The following is a 13230-nucleotide window of genomic DNA, read 5'->3' as shown; positions in this document are numbered from 1 at the left end:
CACCTCCCTCTTACTTTACAAGTCCATTATAAATGACCTAAGATGCCCTTTATGACTGTGGGAAGGCAGAAATCAACTTATATCAATAAAAGATCAATCATTCCAAAAAGGTCAGAATTGGGAAGGAGTCTAGGTGAGAAGGTATCTGGAAATAACACCAAATTTCACTAGAAAAGGGGGGACCTAGCTCTAAGACAAACTATCAGGTAGTTAATCCCCCTTGAACATGGAGGATTTACTCAATGGCAAAGTTTATGGAACTTTGTCCTCCAGGCCATGCTGGAAGATGAAAGGAAAGTGAAATCACTAGGCTGCCTGGAAGATTTCTGACTTGGGTTGTTCATCTGCTACTTTGTTTAGTGTTTTCTTCCCAAACACACCACAAATCACCATTTGATCAACCCGACTGAGAGAGGGCATGTAAAAAGCAAGTGCACGAGAGAACGAATGGGAATTAATTATTGAAAAATCTTTAAATACACAAATTTCTTTTATTCCTTTTCATACCTACCATTGTACAAGAACCCAAACCGTTTGAACTTGATCCCCAAGTGTGACTGCCCCTACTTTAAAGTAGAAAGTAAGGGAGCTCAGATTAAACAGCAAGATTTTTGATAACAGGTCCTGGGATTGCATTCAACCTTGCGTCTGCCACTCTGCCAGAATAACCTCCAGTTACTTCCTACAGTTCCAGGCCCAGTTGAAGGGCACCGCCCATCCATAAGGTCTGCTGAGGCTTCTCCTTCTGCAGCTATGAAGCAGTTTGGAGAGCTACTCCATACAAAGAGAAAATTCTGGTTTCCATTTTTCCATTAAAGGACTGGTGGGTGCTGTGCTTCGGAATCCCTCTCTCTCTTTCCATCTTTTGTGCACCCTTATTGCAGGAGTTCTTGTATCATATTTTCATCCTTCCTTTTTCTTTCCAATGCTATCTCCTTCCATAGGTCATCTTTTCCTTGAGTAGCCCCTGTCCTCCTTTTCCCACTTCTCCTTATCTTTTGAAGATCAAGCAAATCACATAATTTATCCAAAAACTCTGCTGAGCTGGCATCCCCACATGCTTTCTTGCAACTAGCCTTTCTTTTCATATCCTTGCCCTTATTCTCCTCCCTGGACCTTTGGGGGATGCACATATCCTCATCTTCTAAGACACGCCCTGTTCACACCCTGTTCACATTTCCGAACCCAGAAATCTAACTTCCCTTAACTAAATGTCGTATGGCACCAAGCATGCAGCCCCACTTTCCTTCTCCCCATCCCTTCAGTTTCATCTCACCAGAAAATATAATTACTTACTCTGAGCTGAAGATTTTTGTTTAAAATGTTGCCTTGATCCATTAGAGATGCCTCTGCTTCCTGCCAGAATCAGCCTTCCCATTCCATGGAGTCTTTCTTGCCTCCTTTCCTCTGTCCCTCTTGAAAATAAGGACACTGAAGAAATTTCAGTCTCTCCTTGAATTGCAGCCTCTGCTTGTGTGTGTGTGTGTGTGTGTGTGATTCCAACCAGGTCTTTCCCCACCTCCTTTCCCCTTCTTTCTTTCGCTCTCTCTTTCTTCCTTGAGGGCCAGGTACTGACGTTTCTCTGTCTCTTAGCAACTGCCTCCTCATCTCTGAGCAACAGGAGAGCGGAGGGGCTGCAGACCCCATTGAGATGAGGCAGGGAGGCAGTGGTCAGGGCGGGGTGGAGAGCGAGGGGTGGGGGGTGGGGTGGGCAGGAGGCAATGGATGCATAAAAAATGCACCCACGAGATCCTAGAGACAAGAGAGGGAGGACACGCATTCTGAGATGGGGGAAGCAGAATCGGGCAGACAAGGGGGCGGCTGGAAAGCTGGGAGACAGACGTGGGCAGAGAAAGATCAGACAGGGACATGCCAGTGCATGCATGCACGCACAGAAGCACAGAAACGGGTGGGTGGGGAGGAACCAGGAATAAAGAGGAGATGCCAGGGAAGCAGTTTCTCCTGGCTAGTTCTCAAGAGCCAGTTGCTTGCATCTTCTCATGACAGAAGGGCTTGAGAAGAAATAGTCTTGCCTGGCACACAACTCTTGCCTTTGCCCGGAGCAGATGTTTTGCCCCAACAGCTGCATTGCCCTTCTTCTTAACCTTCCCATCCTCCTTCCCACCTGACGGGGTTAACCACTTCTTCACTCTGGTGCTTTGGATTACTTGTAGTTATTTTTCACCACCACTCCCATCCTCTTACAGGGTTCTGTTTTCTCCTTTCTCTGTAGGGGAGCTTGGCACTTCACAGGGGTGGTTTCATGTATGTTTTATGGTTGCTATCTTGCTGTCATCTGATGGGTAGACAGCTGGCGCAAGCCTTCCAAAGGAGAGCTTGGTATTCCTCCCTTGGGTGGCTGTTAATTGGTTTTTCTTTCAAGATCCCACTAGGTTCTTCCTGTGTGAAATGGACTTCAGAAGGCAGATAGGATGCTAGCCAGCTGAATCTTAGAGAAGCACAGCAGTCAGTAAATGCCTTCTTTCAGATGCACAATTTTAAGCCTCGCCAGGTGCCACTCCAAAGGAAATTTGCTAAATGTCATGGACAGAGTGTCCTTGCTGGCTCTCTGAAACTTGTGACTTGAAAATTATAGTCGGGGCTTCGGTTTATCCTGGCTTTACCTTTACCCTGAAGCTAGAGTTGTAATTCTTTCTGCGCCATGGACCCTTCTGAGAGTCCGGTGAAGTCTACCCACCTCTCCTCCAAGAAATGTCTTTCAATATATAAAATATCGGTCTTTTTACAAAGGAAAGCAATTATGCTCACCTACAGCTATCAAATTTAATATTTAATTGAATGGTTTAAACAATCAGACGATTAAATTTAAATAATACGTACCACTGTCATATTCGTGCTTTGCTTCTCTATTCATCAATAACAAGGGCAGCTAAATCTCAGAGGTTAGTGAAATTAGGGCTATAATTTTTCCCCTCCTCCAAGGTCATGGACCCCTGACATCTAGCCATTGACCCCCAAATTAAACATTCTTGACTTTCAGGAAGATTGCAAAATTCATAAGTCTCTGAACCCATGACATGAACCTGGACAGCTTACGGGGACAAAACGTGTTTTCAGCTAATCTCCTTTGCTGAAGAAAAATTCAGGTTGCATGAGCAATGTTTGTTATGCCTAGGGCTATGTGAACTTTTTTTTTTTGTTTTCAAATCTTATTTTGCACCCAAATAGCCTATGTTCAATGGAGGAAAATAAAAATTCTGAATATATGTGTAATGTATTCAGGAGACGGATTATCTTGTGCAGCGAAAGAGCAAAACATGGAAATAGGAAGAAAAATAATGAAGGATATTGTCCACACTTTCAGGACCTCCCCAGTTTCGGTTCTTAAGTCCTTTTCCATTGAAGGATCCAGAGGCAGGATCTAAGTATGGATATTTAGAATATCCTTATTATCGTGTTTGAAAGCCAGTTATAAACATATTTACAGCTACAAACCAAGAGACCATGAGTTCTAATCCTGTCTTGGGCACAAAGCCAGCTGGGTGACCTTGGGCCAGCTACTGTCTCTCAGCTCAGGATGATAGGCAATCCAAAAATCTTACTTAGAGTGCTTAGAGTTGGTTGTGTTAATTTTCTCCATTTGCAACTAATGAACAAACTTGGTCTTTGTATTAATACATTTATTTGCAATCATATGTTTTAGCAGAATTCATATAAAATTGCAACAATCCATATGTTCAATACATCCCTTCTAATATTAACAGCACTATCTGTCAACATCTGCTTTCTTATCTTCCTTGCGGCCATTGCAAATAATGCAACTGGCTTTGTTACATGTTCATCTACATTAGTCAGCAGGAAATAAGATTTTTTTTCCTTCTATGCTAGACTGATTCAGTTGGATTAACAAAAGCTTGATGAATGTAGATGAAGGTTCCACTTATGACTGTATGACTATAACTTGTTGCTGGCAATCCTTATGATTTATACTGATATATTGATCATCAATTGTGTTGTAAATGTTGTACCTTGATGAACGTATCTTTTCTTTTATGTACACTGAGAGCATATGCACCAAGACAAATTCCTTGTGTGTCCAATCACACTTGGCCAATAAAAAATTCTATTCTATTCTATTCTATTCTATTCTATTCTAATTCACAGTGTGGTAAGTAATGGGTCAGATCTTCGTCATGTGAATTATTACAAATGCATAAACACTGTGCAATTGTTAATCCTTTATATCTTCCATTCAAATAGGCTGTTGGCATTGTCTGAAAGTGAAGTTCTATGAAAGTGTGTATCAGGGAATGGGATGTAAGTAACTGTAAATAGATGATATTGCTTGTCCATCTTTGGAAGATTGATACCGCTTGGCTAATTTAAGGTTGCATGCCTACTCTTTATCTTCATCTTGTTCAAAAATTTTAAAGAATAAGGGGACCATCAATAGTAAAGGTAAAGGTTTACTATTTAAGTAAACCTTTGCCTTTAAAGGTTTACTGTCAGACTCTAGGGCACAGTGCTCTCATCTCTGTTTCTTGGTCAAGGGAGCCAGTATTATCCAAAAACGTTTTCCATGGTCATGTAGCCAGCATGGAATTGGATGTACTCCAAAGGTGCATGGGATACTGTTACCTTCCCACCAAAGTAGTGCCTATTAATTTACTTGTGTTTGCATACGTTTGAACTGCTAGGTGGGCAGAAGCTGGGGCAGGTTATTGGAGCTCACCCTGTTGTGCACTGCTTGGGTCTTGAACTTGGGCTGTCAGCTTTCCAGCTGACAAGCTCAACAGCTTTAACCGCTGAGCCATCGCACCCCTGGGGACCATCAATAATGAATGATAATCTACAATGTTTGATAGTTCTTGATCTAGTGAAAATTGTGAGAAAGGTTTAAAGAGATATTCACCCATCCATTACTGTTAAGTTGTTCATGGAGGTATTGTTTTGCCAAAAAAAGTGTCGGGCATGAGGATTAGTCTTCTATAATATAAGACTATTGCTTTATTTAAACTAATTAAAGGAAGGGCCACTTCTAATCTCAATATTGCTGCTGGTACATATAAGAGTAAGGTTAAGATTGATCTCCTGGATTTATTTTACACCACCTCTAATTCTTTTAGTTTAGAAACCCCATATTGAGGCTTCATATGTCAACCATGAGATTGTTTTCCCCTAGAAAATTGTGAGTCCAGACTGTACTAGCCAGCCTTCTTTTGAGTAGAAGGAGCAAATGGTTCTGATTAACCTCTTAGCCATTGTTCTTGCTGATGCTATGTGTGCTTAGTACTCTCTGAGCTTGGTGGTTTTATTGCAGATGTTTCATTACCAAACTAGGTAACATCATCAGTGCATCATGCTATATACATATGTTTTCCACGATATTATTTCAGTAAAATGGATATCCAAATACTTGAATTACCTCACTTGTTCTACCTCCTTATCATCTAAGGTCCATTAATATCTCTTTGGTCTCTTAGCAAATACTGGTTGGTTTTGGAATAATTTGTTTGTAAGTATTACAAATGCTGTCAGAATCCTTCTTATTCCAATTATTGTTGACATCAGTACCGTATCATCTCTGTATATTGTGACTTTCTACTTCTAACTGATGAAGCATAAAAAGAAGGATCATTAGGCTCTTCTACAGTGTTGTTTATATAAAACTTAAAGAGGGAGAGAGCCAGCGTGAAGCCCTGGCAGGCACCTTTTGTGATTTTTTAAGCTGCTTTGTTAAGGAGCCATTGTGATTTATCAGTACTTGTATGTAAGTGTGTTCATATAATTTGTATACTGTATTAGGTAACCTATTTGAACCTTAGGTAATTTTATATCAGCTAATCTATCTATCTATATTAGTAATTAAAACTTCTTCCATAATTTTCCTCTATTTATTTATCATAGGCAGAATATATATCAATACATGCATAAAGTCATTTTGAGGGACCATTGATGATTTGTGAATCAGACGCTCTAACCTGAAACACTGATCTATTGTAGGATGTCCCTTTCTGAAGCCTGCCTGTCCTTCTGCTATTATTGGCTTACCTATAAATCTATTTAAAAGATACCTTGTATATAACTTTCACTCTGTGTCAGTAAGTCTTATGGGGTGAAGGTTAGCAAGGTTGTGGAATCTCCCTTTTTAAATATTGAAATTGGTACACCATTTTTCCAGTCTACAAGGATTTGCTCCCATGGCACTGATATAAAGTAAACAAGGACATGAGCCTAGGAGCCCATCAATCATGGAATGTCTTCAAAAATTCTGGCGGTAACATATCTTCTCCCTGGACTTTGCCAGCTGCCTGTTGTGAAATTATTCTTTTAACTTCTGCAGCAGTGATTGGGGGTTATTTTAATTATGTTTTTAATGTATCTGTGCCCATTAACTGCTGACTTGATAGTCTAATATCCTCAAATTTATTTTCAAATTAAACTCTCCAAAATTTAGATGAAATCTGTGCTTCCCTTATTATTTTTTTATTACACTCTGGCCTTGGGAAGCTAGTTCCCATTGTTTTGCACCAGTATTTTGTAAACGTAACAGTCTTTGGTTTTTCCCTGGCTTTATAGTACTCTTGTTTCCTTCTCCTTATCAATGATTGATATTTTCAGTATTTATCTCTCACTGCATCTATTCTGCCAAATGATTTATCCTTTATAATTTGTTTCACTTATCTAATCAGTTCCTTAATCTGTGGTTAAGCCACGGGGCTCTGGTTACTGTCCTTTTTCCTTGCCATGATTTATACATCAATGGTTTAAGATTCCCAACCATATTCTCAGCCACTTCCTCATATTTGATATCTGCATTTTCAGGTTTTTGAATAAATGTGACCCTCTGCTGTAGCATTGTTGGGTTGTAGCAATGATCTTATAACTTTGGCCAAGGGGATGTCCACTTTAATTGTTTCTGATTCTTTGCTGTAGCTGTTATATTGTGACTGTCTTGTGATACATTATTTCCACATATCCACATTAAGTCTGAGTCAAGTGGTAAGTGATCCCTTTGGTCAATGTATAATATCAAAATACGGTGCTACTGGGATTATTGAGGGTGATATGAGTATATAATGAAAAACAGCACTCCCCCTCTGTGGCTGACTGATGTATTAGAACCCCAAGTTGATAGCAATAGCAATAGCACTAGCACTTAGACTTACATATCACTTCACAGTGCTTTTACAGCCCTCTCTAAGTGGTTTACAGAGTCAGCTAATTGCCCTCAGCAATCTGGGTCCTCATTTTACCAACCTTGGAAGGATGGAAGGCTGAGTCAGTCTTGAGCCTGATAAGATTTGAACTGCCAAATTGCAGGCAGCCGGCAGTCAGCAGAAGTAGCCTGCAGTACTGCACTCTAACCACTGCGCCACTGCGGCTCGATCACATTGTTATCCATGTAAACCAGCCATTTGTAATTTATACATTAATTTAAGTAGTTCTAGTCCCCATTTGTTTTGGATCTTGTCATGTGAAATAGGAACTAGAGGAAAACTACCTTTCATTTCAAAAAAGCCATTACCCTTTCAGTTCCATATTTCCAAACCTGAGCCAATTCTAGCTTTATATTCCTCACAAATAATTAAACCTGCACTTGTAGAATGATGAAACATATCAAATAATGTCTCTTTCAGGTTATCCGAATTTACTTGTTGTCGGGTGACATTGTCCCTTGAGATTTCAGCCCCAGCATTTGAATTTCACATATTCCATAATTTCCAGCTCAAGATGTACTCTGGTTAGGCTCTTTAAGTCCCCTTTAACATGTCCCATCTTTTGGTCTTTCTTGGCCCATTTATAAAAATACCTATAGCCAAGGAATGCTATCACATTATTTCCCATCAACCAACCAAAAAAGAGAAAATAAATTCACAATAATGTAAGTTTAGGGTTAGGGCAAATGGTAATATTGTTTATATATGATATAAAAAGTAGGAGGACCATAAAATAAAAAAGTAGAGAGAATAAATATTATGGCAGAAATGGAAATATACAAGTTTTGTCTGGAGATATTATAAGCTGTACAAGTTTTGACTCGGTCAATACTCTGTTCAGAGAAAATGAATTGTTTGTCTGTTAATATGTGTCTATGTTTTAAAAAAATAAAAAACTTAAAAAAAACCCAAGCTTCTTGGAGAAAAATAATATCTTATACTTAATAAAAAATTCTCCATCTATGCATTTACTATTTGGCCTACTTTCCCTGAAAAGGGAATATGACAGACGTACTGTATCTATTGCCCTCTAGTCCTTTCTTCCTTTAAAGTAACTGGATCTTCCTCTGGCTATTTCATTTGTTCCATTGAATTTAAAATTCCCTGAGCATCTTTGTAAACATCATAATTTGTAACCCTGGGGATATTTGGTGTAAAGTTATATGTTGTGTCCTGGGCTTTCTTGAAAGGTCTCAAGTTCAATTCTAGTTCTAGTTGCTTTCTCCTGAGCACTTCTGTAGTAGTCTTATACGTTTCTGCACTATCCATCCTCATTGTCTTACCCATCTTGGCTGGCAATACGTTTTATGATGTTCTGGAAATCACTGGCTGTCAGCTGTTCCAGATTATGTCCCTTTGTATACTTTCTTTCATGATCCTTAACAGTGTTTGCTGTATGTTGCTTTGCCATTTTCTTTTGATAATACACATATTATTAGAAGGTTTACTTCTGCACAAGCCAGCTCCATTCTGTCAATCCATCCATGATTCTTAGCTAAGTTGTCCTGAAGGTGCTTCTTCCGAAAAGCAACTGGACTTTCTTGGGGTGGGTGGGATTTGAAAATGTTTCACTTCTCATCCAACAAGCTTTTTCCGTTCAAAACTAAAGAAGCTTCTTGGATGAGAACTGAAATGTTTTCAAACAACAACAACAGCAACAAACCAAGTCCAGCTGCCTTTTGGAAAAAGCACCTAATGACCTTGATGATTGCGACTTTCCATAGACATTTAGCATAGTTTGATTGTTATGCTCAATATTCCCACTTGTAATATATACAAACCCTCTATTCTTTTGTTTTTCCATTGTTAATTGGTTCAGGTTGCTTGTTAGACTTACAATCTACATTTCCTCCAAAAGTTCAGCAGCAAGCATAGATCTGCTTTCTCCTATTTCTCTTCCCTCCCTGCCCAACAACTCCTGCACCACAATCTGTGAGGTAGGCTGGGCTAATACAGAATCGCTCAAAGCTGAACGCATGGTGTGAACCTGGGTCTAACCAGCCTTTGCCCCACATTTAGCCAGTATTTCTCAAAGAGAGACATAAAAGTGCAAGAAAGAAAGAAAAAGTAAAAGTAAAATATTTTATTATATTTTACTTTTTTCCTTCCTTGCACAAAAGCCCAATACAATACTATATTCAAAAAAACGCTTTAAAATAATATTTATATTTATATTATATATTATATTCTACTTACCTTTGCTACTGGTTCACAACGGGAGCTTCTGTGCATGCGCAGATCGCCAAATATGATGTCAGGGTGGGTAGGCGGAGCCTCCAGATGCTTTTACTACTGGTTCTCAAGAACCGGACAGAACTCACCACTGGTCCCACTCATAAAAGATATAATGCATATTCTCCAATTTATCTTCCTGTTCTTTGTCTCTCCAAAATCCATACCCTCCAGCTGTTTCTAGGATGAACCTTTAGAGTGGCTGTAGCTTCTGTGTGCTGCTGGGTACAATGTATTTCAAACGCCAGTATTATCAATTTATCTAGAGGACCCTGCTAAGGGAAAGTACGCACTATTAACTGGAGCAGCAAAAATCAAGCTGGGGAGGTTTTCTAAATTGGCCTTAGGAAATTGTCTGGTTTTGATTCTTGGATAAAATGGGTGGTAAAATCTATTAAGAGCCAGCAAGTATCAAGTGGTGATGGGAGAATAGAAGCTGCCATCCAAAGTTATGGGGAAAAGAAAGTTCTGTGTTTTTTTTTTAAAGAAAAGAATACAATAAAATATGCTGGACAAAAGAGATAATCCACGTTTGCAGGCAGAATATTGATTTTAGAATTCCTGCAAACACAGCAGCAGCTTTTCTTTTGTTATGAAAAAGATGCCTGGTTCTCACCTTCTGAAGAGAATGAAATGTGCTCTCTACTGTTTGCCAAGAAGTTATTAAGCAGCAATCCCATCATAGAAAGCTACCTCCACCATAGTCCTTATACGGTACCTACCACCTAAATGCCCTTGAGAATATATAATATACTCTTACATTTTTGAGGATGACAAAGGATCCCTCTATTACTGGAAAAAAATCACTATGCATTCCATATGGGTTTTAGAAATGCTCCCCCCTTATTTAACATTATAGAAAGAAACAATCTGAAAAGTGTGGTTTTGATGTTACAATAATATGATTCTAGTCAGATCCCTTATACCTGATGTCTAATACCACACCACAACTTGTTATTATGTTGGCATGGTTCACTTTTCCCCCCATTATATTCCTTACTTGTTTAGTTTCCTATTCCGCTTTCCTTTCTCTAAGATGTACCCGTTGCTCTCCTTCATGGACCAGCAGTTTTATGACAAGCCTGAAGAAACATGTCTGCTGGCATCAGCTAAAAGCCTTGAAAGCTTCAAGGTCTTTAGTGCAGGGACTTGTGGGGCCAAGGAGAAACGAGATTAAAAAAAGAGCAAGAGCAATTATAGAAGCATAATGATAGGGGATAAGAGAGTACAGAGCATGTGAGAGGTGGGATGAGATAAAACAGCCTGCGAGCCAACTCATGCTTACACAAATAACAGAAATCTGAGGAAATCATCTGGTCTATTTACTCTCTAGGATAGAAGTAGACGGTGAATCTGCATTAAAAAAATATTAGACTGTTTTGCACGAGAGAAATAGTGAGAATACAGTATGTTTATCTTTGACCCTTCCCCATCTAGGGGTACAGGATTCAGGGTTCCCCTATACTCTTCCCACCCCCTGGTGCTGTAAATGTGACCAACGCTTAAGGAAGACGTCATGGCTGCAAACCACTCCTTGTCATTTTGTGTCAGTGAAGCTACATTGTCCTTGAAATCTCAGTTTTATTCAAAGAGTTGAATTAAAGTAATTACCCCTGACATACTCAAAAAAGCCTTTGTGACCTTGATGGTGATGACTTTGGGCATTTCTGCAAACTTCAGCTCTTTCTTCTCTTTAGCCTTTCTGACACAGATCCTGCTGTTTCTGATAACTGGCGGCCTTGTATCCTTTTTCAGCTAGACATTTCTCCTTCTGTCTTCTCTACGTGTTCCTTTCTCTTTTCAGTACTTCTGTGTAGCCATCCTGTTCTCTTTCACTGTCTCCCATTTTCCCTTCTAGCAGGAACTGTCTCTATTGAGACATTGGATATTACTAACCTTCCTTTCAAGTTCTCCAAATCAGCTCTTCTAAAGTTGACAGTGCAGATATGACTTTCTTCAATTTCTCTTTTTCCTTGATATCATGAACTCAAGTATTATGGTCAGTTTTCTCCCCAAGATTCCAAGTGCTTTACTTTCTCTTCAACCAACCAACTGCTCCCCCTTAGCAATAATTCCGTCCAAGATTGTAGACTGCCTTATTCCCATTTCTACCTTACGACAACTGAAACGGTAAGAAAGAGAGGAGAAAAAAAATGCTTATATCTTGACTCTTGTCAGAATTAGATTTCCAGCAGATGTCATGCTCATGGATATTTCCTTTTGTTACTATTGTGTGGCTCTTTGAAAGTTTGGTCATCTGGCACAGAAAATATTCATCCATACCTTCTGCTTGTCCAGTCAGCTCCTCTTTTGTTTCTCTCTCCTCTTATTATTATTACCCAAACAATGGAAATTAGTCTGATTCAGGACTTTCTGTGCAGGTATATTCTACGGGGCATTTGTCATTCCAATCCTGTGTCATCTCATGAAGTTTCAATGATGCGGATGACATCATATTTGTTCTTGTACAATATGTTAGGATTCCAAGTTCTCTGTGTTTTCTATATTCCATGCATTAGTGAAGAAATATCTGAGATTGTGCATGGTATCCCCTAGTGGTTTGTTGTTACAGTTGCATGCCAATCTTTCTTCCACCCTTGCACTTATTGCTTTGTTTCTAGTCCTTGATATTGTATTTAATTCTGGACTTTTGCCACTGTCCTTTTTCTCCCAGTTTAGCATTTTCCTGATAAGTGAGTAGTGGGGCACATTCATCTCAGTCTTTATCAGATGTAGCTTATCTCTTGCTAGGATTTTCATGCATGTCTAGGAGCCCCAAGCTCTTCTTGACCACTCTATTTAGTCACTCCTTCACTTTTAAATGAACATTCTCATTCTCTCTTCTTATGCTACAAAGCTCAACAGGAATGATTGATGAAAATGCTACTTGAGCTCCCCATTCTTTCAGCTAGCCTCTGGGAACCTGTTCAAGGGCTGGCAGTTTTCATCTCTACATGAGTCAATAGGAAGAGATAGATATTGGTGGTTTTGAAGAATCTTGGCAGTCTGCCATCAGAAGAATATGAGCACCTGACATTTACTGCAATGTCTTATCAGCCTCCGTTCCTCTTAGACTGGATGTTCTAAAATGGTGCAATTGTTGTTAGAACAGGAGATCAGAATTGTCTCAACCTCACCATATAAAGCATTTGTCCCTTTCCTTATTCATATATTTAGATTTCTATGGCTTCCATCGTATGATATATGTTGTACGATATATAATATATGTGATACATGAGATATCACATATACTATGTGATATATCATATAAAAATTTAAGGGAGAGACTGCAATGAACCAGTCACCACCTGAAAAAGAAGGAACAATCTGGTTCTGGGCATAGCTATGGCATAATCCAAAGAAGTATGACAAGAACACAACTTTGACAAAGGAGATAGATAAGAATAAAAAAGAAACTGAAATGAAAGAACTTGTAATAGCAGCAGAAATAGCGGAAAAAAGGAAGAAAGGTAAAAAAAAATGATCAGTAATAGGTAAAGATGAAGGGCTGGTTTCTGTTTGAAACATCTGACTACTCTTCATCCACTCATTGCCAAACAGTTTAACAACATGCTGCAAAGGAAGGAAATTACATATTGATCAACATCTGTCAAAATCCACTTGATAATGAAAGATCCAACAAAAAGGGCAGCACCAGACAACTACAGACCAATTACCTGCTTGTAAATAACTTTCAGATTGCTAACTGGTGTGACAACTGATGCAGTCCAACAGCATCTAGTTGAAAACGAACTCTTTCTATTTGAACAGAAAAGAAACTGCCCATAGAGCAGAGGAACAAAACACCAGCTCCTAA

This window comes from Ahaetulla prasina, chromosome 1 (genome assembly GCF_028640845.1).
Source record: "Ahaetulla prasina isolate Xishuangbanna chromosome 1, ASM2864084v1, whole genome shotgun sequence".
In the NCBI taxonomy this organism is placed as follows: Eukaryota; Metazoa; Chordata; class Lepidosauria; order Squamata; family Colubridae; genus Ahaetulla; species Ahaetulla prasina.
The sequence above is the reverse complement of the archived record's forward strand: the minus strand, read 5'-3'. Positions refer to the sequence as shown.